The sequence below is a fragment of the Heptranchias perlo genome, chromosome 20, assembly GCF_035084215.1.
Source record: "Heptranchias perlo isolate sHepPer1 chromosome 20, sHepPer1.hap1, whole genome shotgun sequence".
Classification (NCBI taxonomy): domain Eukaryota; kingdom Metazoa; phylum Chordata; class Chondrichthyes; order Hexanchiformes; family Hexanchidae; genus Heptranchias; species Heptranchias perlo.
In genome coordinates, this window is record NC_090344.1 from 17802961 (window position 1) to 17816950 (window position 13990).

The 13990-nt window shown below is 45.2% G+C and overlaps 1 non-coding gene across 1 annotated transcript; it reads left to right on the forward strand.

Moving 5' to 3' along the window:
- The first annotated feature begins 2076 nt into the window (after positions 1–2076).
- Positions 2077–2147, forward strand: trnag-gcc (transfer RNA glycine (anticodon GCC)). The gene has a single exon. It is a non-coding gene; the product is annotated as a tRNA-Gly (tRNA).
- Positions 2148–13990: the final 11843 nt, after the last annotated feature.

The window sequence follows — 13990 nt, forward strand, 5'->3', positions numbered from 1 at the left end:
GAGAAGTCCGTCAGGGGACAATACAAGAGACAGAGACAGGGAGAGATAAAGAAATGCATGCAAAGAAAATAAAGAGAATACATAGAATCATACAGTCATAAAATGGTAACAACACAGAAGGAGGCTATTCGGTCCATTGAGCCGGTGCCGGCTCATTGTAAGAGCGATCCAGTCTGTCCCACTCACCCGCTCCTTCACGTGTGTTGCGCCTTGGAAACTTCCACACCCTGTCCTCTGGAGCTCAAATATTCTCTGGGAAAAAATCAATTCTCCCAACAGCAACACCGAAATGATGTCGGAAGCTAATTGCTGACTTTTCACGAAATGCACTGAGATAGGAAAGATCGAGCGAAATTTGAAACTGAGATCTCACGTATATCATTTAACGCAAAAGCTCCAAGCGAGAATCATACCCCGAGACCCACGAACCGCTGACATTGAAATCGTACACCAGTTAAAATTTGCGCTGCCTCCCACTGCCTATCGGCCATCCTTTCAGACCTCTTCTGTCCATCCAATCTCGTTTTCTATTCTGGTGCACAGCAATATCAAGTTGTACATTAACGACTTCCAGTGACCAATATTAGTCCCCCTTTACCAAATTGGTTTCGACTGTACGACTTGAATTATGAAGTAAGACGTTTCAGAATTAGGTGCTCTGAAACCACATTGCTTGGGAGGAGACTGAGAGATCCAGATGAACAGCGGAACGTTGGAGTGTATGTCCACAGATCACAGAAGGTAGTAGAACAGGTAGATAAGGTGGTTGTGAAGTCACAAAGGATACTCTCCTTTATTAGCCGAGGCATAGAATATAAGAGCAGGGAGGTTATGGAAGAAATGTATGCAACAATAGTTAGGCCACAGCCAGAATACTGCGTACAGTTGTGGTCACACATTACAGGATAGGTGTGATTGCACGAGAGAGGGTACAGAGGACATTTACGACAACGTTGCCAGAACTGGAGAATTTTAACGATGAGGATAGATTGGATAGGCTGGGATTGTTTGCTTTGGAACTGATGAGGCTTTTGGGAGATTTAATTAAGGTGTATAAAATTATGACGGGCCTAGATAGAGTGGATAGCAAGAACCTATTTCCCTTAGCAGGGAGGTCAATAATCAGGGTACATAGATCTAAGATAATTGGTCGAAGGATTAGAGGGGAGCGGAAGATTTAATTCCCAGCCAGTGAGCGGTGGGTGTCGGGAATTCACTGCCTGAATGGGTGGGAGAGGAGGAAACTCTCATCGCATTGAAAAATAAAAACTTCAACATGCACGTGAAGATCCGTAACCTACAAGATTAGTGACCAAACGCTGGAAAGTGAGATGAGGCTCGGTACCGATTTTTCGGTAAGCACAGGCAAGATGTGCAGAATGGCTTCCTTCAGTGGCCTAACTTTCTATGATTCGATGATATGATTGCCGTCTGTCTCGGCATCGCGATAATATACACTCTACCATAAGTATATTTAATCAAATTGGTGCTTTGTTTCACTGTGAGAGCGAAGAGACATAAGTGTGTAGACATTGGCTGCTGCAACTCGGTTGCACCTTTACTTTTCCTACCGTCTCAGTCCTCTTCTCCAGCCTTCTCTGCTGGTGTTGCAGGTGAGATCAGCCTTCGCCGTTCAAGGAAGCCTGAGAAGTCCATCAAGGGACACACAGAGAGACATGAGACAGAGACAGGGAAAGATAGAGATATGCATGCAAATCAAATAAAGAGTATGAATGTCAGGTTTTGCAAACTAGAAGAATTTAAGTTACAAATTGGGAGAGATTCCTTCTCGGGTCTTGAAATCTTAGAAGAGAAGATTGGACGCCCGATTAAAAGCACCGGCCACGTTGAAGCATCTGGGAGAGAGGTAAATGTGGTCAATTAATTCCATTTAATATATTTGAGCATTGAAGAGATCTTTGAAGAGGAGCGCTTCGAGCAGAATTCAAACCGAGGCAGGAAAACCACATAGGAGTTTTGAGACCACCGCTTCAACCTCTCGGCCATCCCAGCTGCAAACGGCATGTTCGTTCAAACAGGATTCCATTCAGAAACATGCAATTTCTGTATAAGTTAGCATTGGTGGTTCAGGGGTAGAATTCTCGCCTGCCCCGCGGGAGACCCGGGTTCGATTCCCGGCCAATGCACGATCATTTTGCATTCTGCACCAAGGAGGAACTTCGGAACAGGATTGTGGTTTTTGGTCCTTCCAGCCTGTTCCGCAACTCAATGAGATCATGGCTGAGTTGTGACCGAAGTCCCTGTACCCGCCTTCGTCCCATAGTTCTCAATACGTTTGGTTAACAAAAATCTATAAATCACGCGTTTGAAATTAACAATTGAGCTTACATCAACTGCCGTTTGTGGAAGAGACTTCCACATTTCTACCTCCCTTTGCTTGTGGAAGTGTGTCCTAACTTCACTCCCGAAAGTCCTGACTCTAATGTTTAGGCTATGCCCCCAAGTCCAAGACACCTCAACGAGCGGAAATAGTTTCTTTGTAACTACCCCATCAGTTCCTCTTAATATCTTGATAATTTCGATCATATCAGCCTTTAATCTACTAAATTGCAAGGAATACAACCATAGTTTGTGTAATCTCTCCTCGTAATTTAACGCTTAGAGTCCAGGTATCATTCTAGTAAATCTACACTGCACTCCCTCCAAGGACGGTATATCCTTCCTAAGGTGCGGTGCCCAGAACTGAACACAGTACTCCAGGTGTGGTCCAACCAGAGCTTTGTGTCGATGTAGCATAATGTCTATTCCCTTGTATTCTCATCCTCTAAATATACAGGCCACCATTCCATTATCCTTTTTGATTATTTCCTGTACCTGCCCATGACATGTTATTGATCTATGTACATGGACACCTAAGTTCCTGTGGAACTTCACAGTTTCGAATTATTCACCTTTTGTAAAGTATTCTGATCTATCATTGTGAAGTCCAAAGTGGATGACCTCACACTTGCCAAAATTGAAATCCATTTGCCACGGTTTTGGCCATTCATTTATTATATTAATGTCTCTCTGGAATGTTATGCTTTCATCTGCACTGCTCACAACGCTGCTCATTTTGGAGCCATCCACAAACTTCGATATGTTGTTCTCTATCCCGTTATCCAATATCAATTAGACCGCCTGACCTTGGGGAAATTCACATTCAGCATCAATCTCTTCATCATCTTGAGACATTTTATTTACTTTACATGTGTTGCCCAGGCATAGAATGTCAGAGCAGTGAGGTTGTTCTTGAAATGAATATAACACTAGTTAGGCCACAGCTGGAGTATTGCCTACAGTTGTGGTCACCACATTACAGGAAAGATGCGACTGCACGAGAAATGGTACAGATGTGATTTACGACGATGTTTAGAGGACTGGAGAATTTTAGCTATGAGAATAGATTGGATAGGCTGAGGGTGTTTTCTCTGGAACCGAGGAGGCTGAGGGGAGATTTAATTGAGGTGTACAAAATTATGACAGGCCTGGATAGAGTGGAAAGGAAGGACCTGTTTCACTTAGCAGGGAGGTCAATAAAAAGGGCGCATAGATTTAGGGTAATTGGTCGAGGATTAGAGTGGAGCAGAGGGGATTTTGTTCCACCCAGCGGGTGGTGGGGGTCTGGAACTCACTGCCTGAGAGGGTGGGAGAAGCAGAAACCCTCATCGGATTTAAAAAGCACTTCAATATGCACTTGAAGAGCCATAACCGACAAGACTACGGACCAAACGCTGGTAAGTCGGGCGATGCTGGATACCTCTTTTCCGGCCGGTACAAACACGATCGGCGGAATGGCCTCCACTGGCGTAAATTTTTCCGATTGTCTGATTCTCTGATATGATTGCCGTCTGTCTCGGCATGGTGATAACATACACTCTACCATAAGAATACTTTAATCAAATTGGTGATTTGATTCACTGTGAGAGCGACGATACATAAATGTGTAGACATTGGCTGCAGCAGCTGGGTTGCACCTTTACTTTTCCTACCGTCTCAGTCTTTCTTTAATCTTCTCTGCTGGTGTTGCAGGTTCGATCAGCCGTCGCCGTTCCATTTCACGCTCAGGCCTACCCGCACTCGGTACTGTCATGGCCTGAACACGTCTTTCGTGTTCTCACAGAAAATGCCACTTTTGCGAGCAGCTTGTCTGGACTGGACTGCACTGAGCTGGGACACTGGGAGTATTCAATTAATGAAATCAGTACTTCAAACAGAAAAAAATCTTCACTCATTCATCCTGATACATTAGGGTCTCATTAGAAGCCGAAAAAGCCCATCAGGCAACAACACAAGAGACAGAGATAGGGAGAGAAAGAGAAATGCATGCAAAGAAAATATAGGTTTTCAATAGAATCTTACAATCATCAAATGGTTACAGAACAGAAGGAGGCTATTCGGCCCATCGAGCCCGTGCCGGGTCATTTCAAGAGCAATCCAGTTAGTCCCATTCCCCCGCTCCTTCCGGTCGCTCTATATTTTTATGCCTTCAAATATTTATCGAATTCCTTTTTAAAACCCACGATTCAATCTGCTTCCACCATCCTTTCAGGCAGCGCATTCCAGATTATAACTACTCGCTGGGTAAAAAAGTGTTTCCTCATGTCGCCTTTGGTTCTTTTGCCAATCACCGTCAATCTGTGTCCTCTGGTTCTCGATCCTTCCGACAATGGGAACAGGTTCTCTTTATTTACTTTATCTGAACCCTTCATGACTTTGAATACTTCTATCAAATCTCCTCTTAACGTTCTCTGCTCGAAGGAGAACAACCCCATCACGGGGTAAATGCGATCAATCAGCTTCAATTCATTAATTTGAGCATTAAACAGCTCTTTAAACGTTACTGTGACATTATGGTAGCGTGGCCTCGCGGTCTAAAGTGTTCCATCAAATTTCTATAGAGGCGTGGGTTTGAATCCCACTGATGCTAGAATTTCTGGCAATGTTTATTTTGATCTGTTCACAGAAAACCCGATTGTCGTGCGATGGAGCAGAGGATGTGAAAGAAGCTGAAAGTGAACGTGCAGATATTATTTTCATCAAGGGGACAGGACACGTTTCCACAGGTAAGCGTCTCTCACCTTAAGATTCTTTCCAGCAGAGTGGGACAGTTGATCAGAGTGACCGGGCTCCAGCGGCGCAATCAGTCAGTGCGTCGTCCTTATATGACTGTACAGGGTCGGGAAATGGCGAGGTTGTTAGTTGAGTCTCACCGAGATAAACGAATCTTTTTCCTTTTGAACATTTCGAACGGAGCAAAAGGAATAATTGAGGTGTTCCAAAATGCATCAATTATTTGTCTCGCCACGTGGTTCCTCTTGTTGCAATAGCAGATGTGATATTTAGTGTTATCAGTTTACAGGAGGTAGACTGCGGTATTGGAGCCACGCACTATGATTTTGATCCATCTGTAAATTGTGGGATTTAGCTTGAGCTTTAAACCAGCGCGTTAGACCGCTCAGCCACGATAATTTCCATCTTGCGATCTTCAGGAGCTACTTCTACAGCATAGAATTACTGCAAGCAAGAATTCTACCCCTGAAGCACCAATGCTTGCACGGCAGCCGGATGCATTTGTCCAGTTGGAAACCTGTCTGATGGAACATGCAGTCTGATAGAACCGGAAGTCCAGCAGATTGACTTTTGCGGTGAGCAGATGATGAGCCTCCTTCTTGAGAGTGTTTCGCCAATCCAGCTCAGAGTGGATTAAGCATTATAAATTCGGGTGGGACTGGAGCCACTTGTATAAGAGGAAGTGTAGGGGGTTGTTTCCCTTCCTTGAAGGGCATTAATGATCCTGTTGAGGTTTTGATGCAAAATTTCACTTCCCAGCGCCGAAATCACCGAACCCTGAGCTAAAATTCAACGATGGTGAGATTTGGACACACAACTTTTGCAGTGATTAGAAGAAGTCCCACGTGCTACCCATGGCGCCACAAATCGGCTATCGATTAGGTTATTTCACGTTACCCATATGCTGCTTTGGAACTTTTGCTGCGGTGCAGTAAGTGGTTCAAAAGCTCAGTGGAGATTCAAAGCAGCTCCTGAGAAAGCGACACAGCGACGGTTTGTGCAATGCATATTCCTCTCTCTCTCTCCCATTTGCTCACTCTCGCTTTCCATCTTGAGCTCTCACTCTCCCCGTTTATCTCATGAGCGCTGGAATACCAAGGGGTGGAAGTTATGTTAAAGCTGCACAGAGCTCTGGCAAGACCCCATCTGGAGGACAGCATTCAATTCTGGGCACCCCACCTCAGGAAGGATGTATGAACCTGGATGTTCGAGGGGCTGAATGGCCTACTCATGTTCCTATGTTCCAATAAATGAAAGAATAATTCAAGTATGGAGACCCGAATGTATCAGGATGAGTGAGTGAAGAATGTTTTCTGTTTGAAGTGCTGATTTCATTCATTGAATGCTCCCAGTGTCCCAGCTCAGTGCATTCCAGTCCAGACAAGCTGCTCGCAAAAGTGGCATTTTCTATGAGAACACGAAAGACGTGTTCAGGCCATGACAGTACCGAGTGCGGATAGGCCTGCGCGTGAAATGGAAAATTGAGGTGAAATACTCCCACAAGCAGCGGGTGGCTCTGTTTCCATTTCCACAATACACGCACGCACGGGCCGAATCGATGCAGCTCCTGGGAAATCAGCGAGGCGACGCAGGGCTGCCGTGGATCATTTGAAGCAACTGGCACACACAAGATTCGGCCCGTTTCACGTGGAATCTCCTGTTTCTGAATCTTCTTTCCTTCCTGCTTCCTCTGCACCTCCAGCTGCCAGTTGAATTAGATGCTTGATGCAAACACAGCGAATACATGAAACCCATCTTGACCTGGTCAGCAGGGAGAGGGAAAGGATGGTGCTGGCCATTGAGAAGGGATGGATTTTGCACATACCGGGAAAAATAGACGCAAAGGTCTCATCTCCCTGCTTCTTTGCTTTGCGGAATATCTTAGCATTCAGAGATGATCTCACTGCCCCCCAGGCCCATGACCCCCACTCGCACTCTCCTTCCAATCTCAAACACTTTGCTTAGGTTTGAAATTGTATATGTTTTCACACTGGGATTTAATTTGCAGAAAGCGATGCTGTGATAACCCGGGGCTATTGAGGAGATGCAGTGCAAGAAGATATATAAAGGGCTAATTATAATAATGACAGTTCTCACACTGTGAGCTACAGTTAAAGGCTGACAACATTTAAAGTCTCATGCAGCAGGTCTGGGCCCAAATCTTTCACGTGGCATCTCCTTCTGCTTCTGTCACTCCGTTTCCTCCACGTAGAGTTCATTTGGAATTCCTGTGCGGCTGCATTGCGCATTTTCCAGAACTGCTTCGAGCGCAATTCGCTCCAGTCCATCAATTGCAGATATTAGTTTCATTAAGGGGAGAGGACACCTTTTCACAGGCAAGGGCTGTTCATCCTATTATTTTTCTGCCAGATTAGGGCAGATGATCAAAGTAACCGGATTGGGTGAACTGTCCGTACAGGTGCCTGGTGGGCTCGTGGTTATGATTCAGCGCTTACACTGATATAATTAATTACATGAAACCAAATAAACTCTACGAAAAGAGGAATATTTCTGTAAACACCATTAACCAACCTATAACATTTTGTTGCAGACTGAAAGAAACCCTAACATGGTTACCGAGTGACACTCATAAGTTTAATAATGATTTGTTTTGTTTGTGAAACGCTTTTCCGACTGCATTTTAGGAGACTGTTTGGAAATGTTCATTGTGTATGAGACCAGGAGTTTGGTGCAGCCGTTGTTAAATTGAACAGGAACAGCCAATTGTCGACCTATCAACACAGGAGAAGAAACTCGCCCCTGGAGGTACATCTGGAGCAAGTTCCAAAAGAATGAAAAAATTCTGCCCGGGAACGAATCGGGGGCTTTTTGCGTGTGAGGCAAACGTAATAATCGCGATAATACCGAAACCGCAACACGGTAAGTATTTTTAAAAATGCTCAGTGTTTATCACACCAGTAACCTGGTGCAACCGCTGATCAATTTCACATTACCGGTGCTTTGTATCAAACAGAAGTTAGCAGCAAAAAGTGTTATTAATGGTAATAGTGGGACTGAGAAATGCTTAAACAACCGGCACTCTATAAAACAGAACTCCAATTATCGGTTTAAATAAAATCCTGAACTGACAGAGCGGAGGGCAATTAAAGATTGAATTATATCGCAATTCACTGAATCCAAACAACGTTTAAAGAAGTGAATCTCTCAGGAGTAGGATTCCTGCGCTTTTGGTGAGGAAGTTTGGTTGGCTGCTGCTTTCGTCCCCTGCACTCCCAGAAGCGCGGTGGTGGTCAGTACCGATCGCCATCCATATGGATTTCGGATCCACAAGTTTCCTGTGGAGCTGGTGGCAGAACTGCAGCATCTGACTTCAGATCCGAAGACTAAGTGTTTGAATGACGTTGGGTCGCAGCATTTTCACTGCGGCTCAGGGCTCTGCGACTGATTTTATGTCGGGACAGTGTTTGAGGGATTGGCTGTTCAGCATTTGCGCAGTAAAGCAAAATTACATTTCATACATCAATGTTTTTTTTCTGTTACTTTCTGTTTAGACCCTTTCCAGTTTTAAATGGAAACAGATATCAGTATTTAAGGGATGTGCTGAGCAATGTTTGTGGAATCAGTGTAATTAAATTTGATACCTCAATGTTGTTTTATTCTGTAACTTTCTATTTACACCTTCTCCAGTTTTACATAGAAACAGGTATCAATGTTTGGAGGGTGTGGTGTGCAAAGTTTGTGTAATCAGCATAATTCAGTGTAATACAATGAATGGCTTTTTCTGTTACTTTCTATTTAGACCCTCTCCAGTTTTATATAGAAACAGGTCTCAATTTTTAAGGGCTGTGGTGTGCAATGTTTATGGAATCAGCGTAATTAAATTTGCTTATTGAGTCTATTCCGTCTCCAGCCCAAACTCTTGTCGTTAGATTTGTAACTTCACCGAGTTCAAACTGGGATAAATCCACCGTCCAGCCACTCGGCAATCATAAATTTTAATTGAACTTTACTCTGGCCCAGAGTCACCCGCTGTCATTCAGTCTTTCTCGGGCACATTAACATCATAACCACTGGTTTAAAAGAGAAAACTGCCGTCCGTTTCACTGGAAGTGCAAGAGACAACTTTGTAGACACCGGCTCGTTGGACCTTTTCATTTCAACTCATCTCATTTTCAGCAAACCAGAACGTTACTGAAATAGAGAATGGTGAATAACAGCTCGAAAAATCAATGTTGTCTGTCATTGGGTGACTGAGTCTTCCAACATACAGACATACAGACATTTCGGGGCAAGGGGAGTTTGAAGTTCAGAAATAACACAGCACAGATTTTCACTCGTGCAAGCTGCACACCCTTTATTTTGGAAAAGTAAACTGATGGTAAGACCGCTGTTACATTGATCACTACAAGCTGAAGCTTTCGCTCGGTGCGCAAGACGTCGTGTTTCTATAGCGCAATTGGTTCCTGTTAATTAATAATGGTTGGTGGTTCAATTCCACTCACAGAGGGTGACTGTTACCTTAGCATTCATTGTCTCGCATTGCCGGGTTTCTAAAGTGCTGCTGTCAGCTGAGCACGGCTGATATTCCAACATTTCGCCTGCGGTCGGAGAGCAGGCACACGAACAATAAATACAAAACCGAGATTGGCTTCAAGGTAATCAGAATTCTTCGTGACAGACCAGATCCGAAGAGAATGCTCACGGTTTGCCGGAGAGCTGTCTCGCTGTGACGTGGATATTTCTGCAGTGAGCGAGAGGCAAACTGTTTCCCATTTTTCCGTGATGAATGTCACTCCCCTTACTTTGGAAAAGTAAAATGGTATTCACATTCCGACAGGTTTCAGTTGATTTGTGAGGGATCATTAAAGGATCCTGCAGCGCTGCCTCCGTTAACAACAGCAGTTCTGAGCCGCATCTCAGAAGCAGCAACAATCCCATCATTTTTTTGCTGTTCCCCAGCTCCCGGAGTGAGCGAGACCGTGACAGCAGCGTCATTCAGGCCGCCTGTCCGGCCCTGCCCTCTCCAATCACCGGCTGCCGATGGAAAGCAGCGAATGCAGTCTCAGACCGAGCATTATTGCCCTTCCCTGGGAAACTGGATACCACGGCCCGACCAAACGTCCCCATACACCGAGCACAGGCAGAGGAAACTCCGGGGAGTTTATATACTGATCACTCGGCCTTCCAGCAGGATTTAGCGAGAATCAGAGAGAGTGAAACTGCCATTGGGCCTCACTGAGAAAATCGGGGTCAGTAAATTAGAGATTCTGGAGTAAGGATGAGCCAGCGGTTGAGGTCGCTGTATTCAGATCGCAGTTTCCCTGGTGTTGTGGTTTTGAATCCTCAATCTTCACAATCAGTCCTTTGCTTGCCCGAAATTCTTTCTTGTGCCTTAGGCTGGAGGCGTTTTTTTTTCTGCACAGTTGATTTGCTACTTCCAGAAACCCAACCCGACATCCGTCTCCGGCAGGTTTGTTTTTATTGGTTGTAAGAATGTGTAGTGTTTGGGGTCAGCAGAACACGGCCCGTGGAATCAATCCATTGTGGCATTGACCAGTTGTTCCAATTCCTTTGCCACGAGACTCATCTGGCGAAATGGAAATCCAGATGTGGCTCATTGCAATTGCGATTATTAAATAAAAATGAGTCATGGACACGGTCTTTAGGCCTATGGTCTCAATACTCATATTCGCATGTGGACTTTAAACTTTTTGTGTGTTGTTGATAAAATTGTGAAAAGCAGAGTGCGAATGTTTTTGATCGTTGTGAGTCCTTTACTTCCTCGGTAACTGAATGGTGGGAGATGTTTGTTATGAAACAGACACATATGAAGTACATCTCACTGTATATTGTGCGCGTGCAAGATGTTTTCTGCTAAAATTCGTTCATGTGACTTAAACAATGCCACCATAGCCACACCTGCGGCTAGTCAGCAATTTCTCTTGGACAACACTGACATAGAGGATGGCCGAGTGCACTGAGTCCGGACATTGATGCTTCAGGACTGTCAGGGTGGGATTCGATTTTCGTCTCTAACAAAATTTCTATAGCAACGGAAAGAATGGCGGCTGCTGTTGCATAAACATCACAGTCAAACAAACACACACTCTTTGTATCTACTCACTTGAGGGTGTACAAGAGTGGGGGGCACTAGTTAATGTACTTTAGCTGAGGCGGCACTAGTTGGGGTTGTATGATAGAGTGGAGCAGCCGTTGCCCTTCTGTATTACGAAGGTGGGAATCCAGACTACTTGTATCACAAGCACGGAACATTTTTAACCAAGTCCTAAAATACCGCCTGTAAAATGAGAACGGGTGACAATTCAACACAGGGAAAACACAGCAAACTCATTTAAGTTTAGACTGTCACTTGTTAACCAAGGTGGAAAGCCAACAAAGTGGAGCATTGTTCAGGGATGTCCTGTTCATAATCGGCTGGAAAAAGCCAATCCGGCAAATTATTACCCCATCAGTCTGCACTCAATCATCAGCAAAGTGATGGAAGGTGTCGTCGACAGTGCTATCAAGCGGCACTTACTCACCAATAACCTGCTCACCGATGCTCAGTTTGGGTTTCGCCAGGACCACTCGGCGACAGACCTCATTGCAGCCTTGGTCCAAACCTGGACAAAAGAGCTAAATTCCGGAGGTGAGGTGAGAGCAACTGCCCTTGACATCAAGGCACCTTTTGACCGATGTGTCTTCAAGAAGCCCTAGGAAATTTGAAGTCAACGGGAATCAGGTGGAAAACTCTCCAGTGGCTGGAATCTTACCTGGCGCCAAGTAAGATGGTAGTGGTTGTTGGAGGCAAATCATCTCCGCCCCAGGACATCACTGCAGGAGTTCCTCAGGGCGGTGTCCGACGCCCAACCATCGTCAGCTGCTTTATCAATAGCCTTTCCTCCATCATAAGGTCAGAAATGGGGATGTTCGCTGATGATTGCACAGTGTACATTTCCATTCGCAATCCCTCTACTAATGAAGCAGTACGTGCCCGCGTGCAGCAAAACCTGGACAACATTCAGTCTTGGGCTGATGAGTGGCAAGTAACATTCAAGTGCCAGGCAATGACCAACTCTAACAAGAGAAAACCTAACCAACTCCCCTTGACATTCAACGGCATTACCATCGCCGAATTCCCCGCCATCAACAGCCTGGGGGTCACCATTGACCAGAAACTTAACTGGACCAGCTACATAAATACTGTGGCGACAAGAGCAGGTCAGAGGCCGGGTATTGTGCGGCGAGTGACTCATCTCCTGACTCCCCAAAGTCTTTCTACTATCTACAATGTACAAGTCAGGAGTGTGACGGAATACCCTTCACTTGCCTGGATGTGTGCAGCTCCAGCTTCAATCAAGAAGCTCGACATCATCCAGGACAAAGCAGCCCGCTTGATTGGCACCCCATCCACCACCCTAAACATTCACCCCCTTCACCACCAGCGCACCGTGGCTGCAGTGTGTACCATCTGCAGGATGCACTGCAGCAATTCGCCAAGGCTTCATCGACAGCATCACCCAAATCCGCGACCTCTATCACCTAGAAAGTCAAGGGCATATGACACATAGGAACAACACCACCTGCATGTTCCCCTCCAAGTCACACACCATCCTGCCTAGGAAATATATCGCCGTACCTTCATTGTCGCTGGGTCAAAATCCTGGAACTCCCTTCCTAACAGCACTGTGGGCGAACCTTCACCATACGGACTTTAGCGGTTCAAGGAGCTGGATCACCACCACCTTCTCAAGCACAATTAGGGATGGCCAATAAATGCTGGCCTTGCCAGCGACGCTCAAATCTCATAGAATCGTAGAATGTTTACAGCACGGAAGGAGGCCTTTCGGCTCCACGCAATCGTAATCCAGCTAGTCTCACTCACCCGCCCTTTCCCTGTAGCCCTGCATTTTTTTCCTTTCAAGCAATTATCCAGTTGCCTTTGAATCTTCCTTCACCGCCCCCTCGGGCAGTGCATTCCAGATCCTAACCATTCGCTATTTAAAAACGTTTTTCCTCATGTCACCTTTGGTTCTTTTGCCAATCACCTGAAATCTATGTCCTCTGGTTCTCGACCCTTCTACCATTGGGAACAGTTTCTCTCTATCTATTCTGTCTAGACCCATCATGATTTTGAATTCCTCTATCAAATCTCCCCGCAACCTTCTCTGTTCCAACGAGAACAACCCCAGCTTCTCCAGTCTGTCCAAGTAACTAAATTCCCTCATCCCTGCAATCATTCTAGTAAATCTCTCCTGCACCCTCTGTAAGGCCTTCACATCTTTCGTGAACTGCGGTGCACAGAACCGGACACAATACCATAGTTGTGGCCGAAACAGTGTTTTATAAAGGTTCATCATGACTTCCATACTTTTTTACTGGATGCCTCTATTTATGAAGTCCAGGATCCCGTATACCTTTTCAACCGCATTCTCAACCTGCTCTGAAGCCTTCAACGATTTGTGCACATAAACCACCAGATCTCTCTGGGCCTATACCCATTTTGGAGTTGCGCCCTTTAGTTTATATTGCCTCTCCTGATTCTTCCTACCGAAATGTATCATGTCGCATTTTTTGTGTTAAATTTCATCTGCCACTTGTCCGCCCATGCCACAGGCCAATATATAACCTCTTGAAGTCTGTCACCATCCTTCACACTGTTCACTACCCTTCCAAGTTTTGTGTCATCTGCAAATTTTGAAATTGTGCCCTGTACAAGCAAGTCCAAGTCATTAATATAAATCAAGAAAAGCAGTGGTCCCAGCATTGACTCCTGGAGAACACCATTGTACCCCTCCCTCCAGTCCAAAAAACAACCAATCACCACTACTCTCTGCTTCCTGTCCCTTAGCCAATTCTGCATCCATGTTTCTACTGCCCCCTTTAATCCATGGACCTCAATCTTACTGATAAGCCTACCGTGCGGCACTTTATCAAACACCTTTTGAAAGTCCAT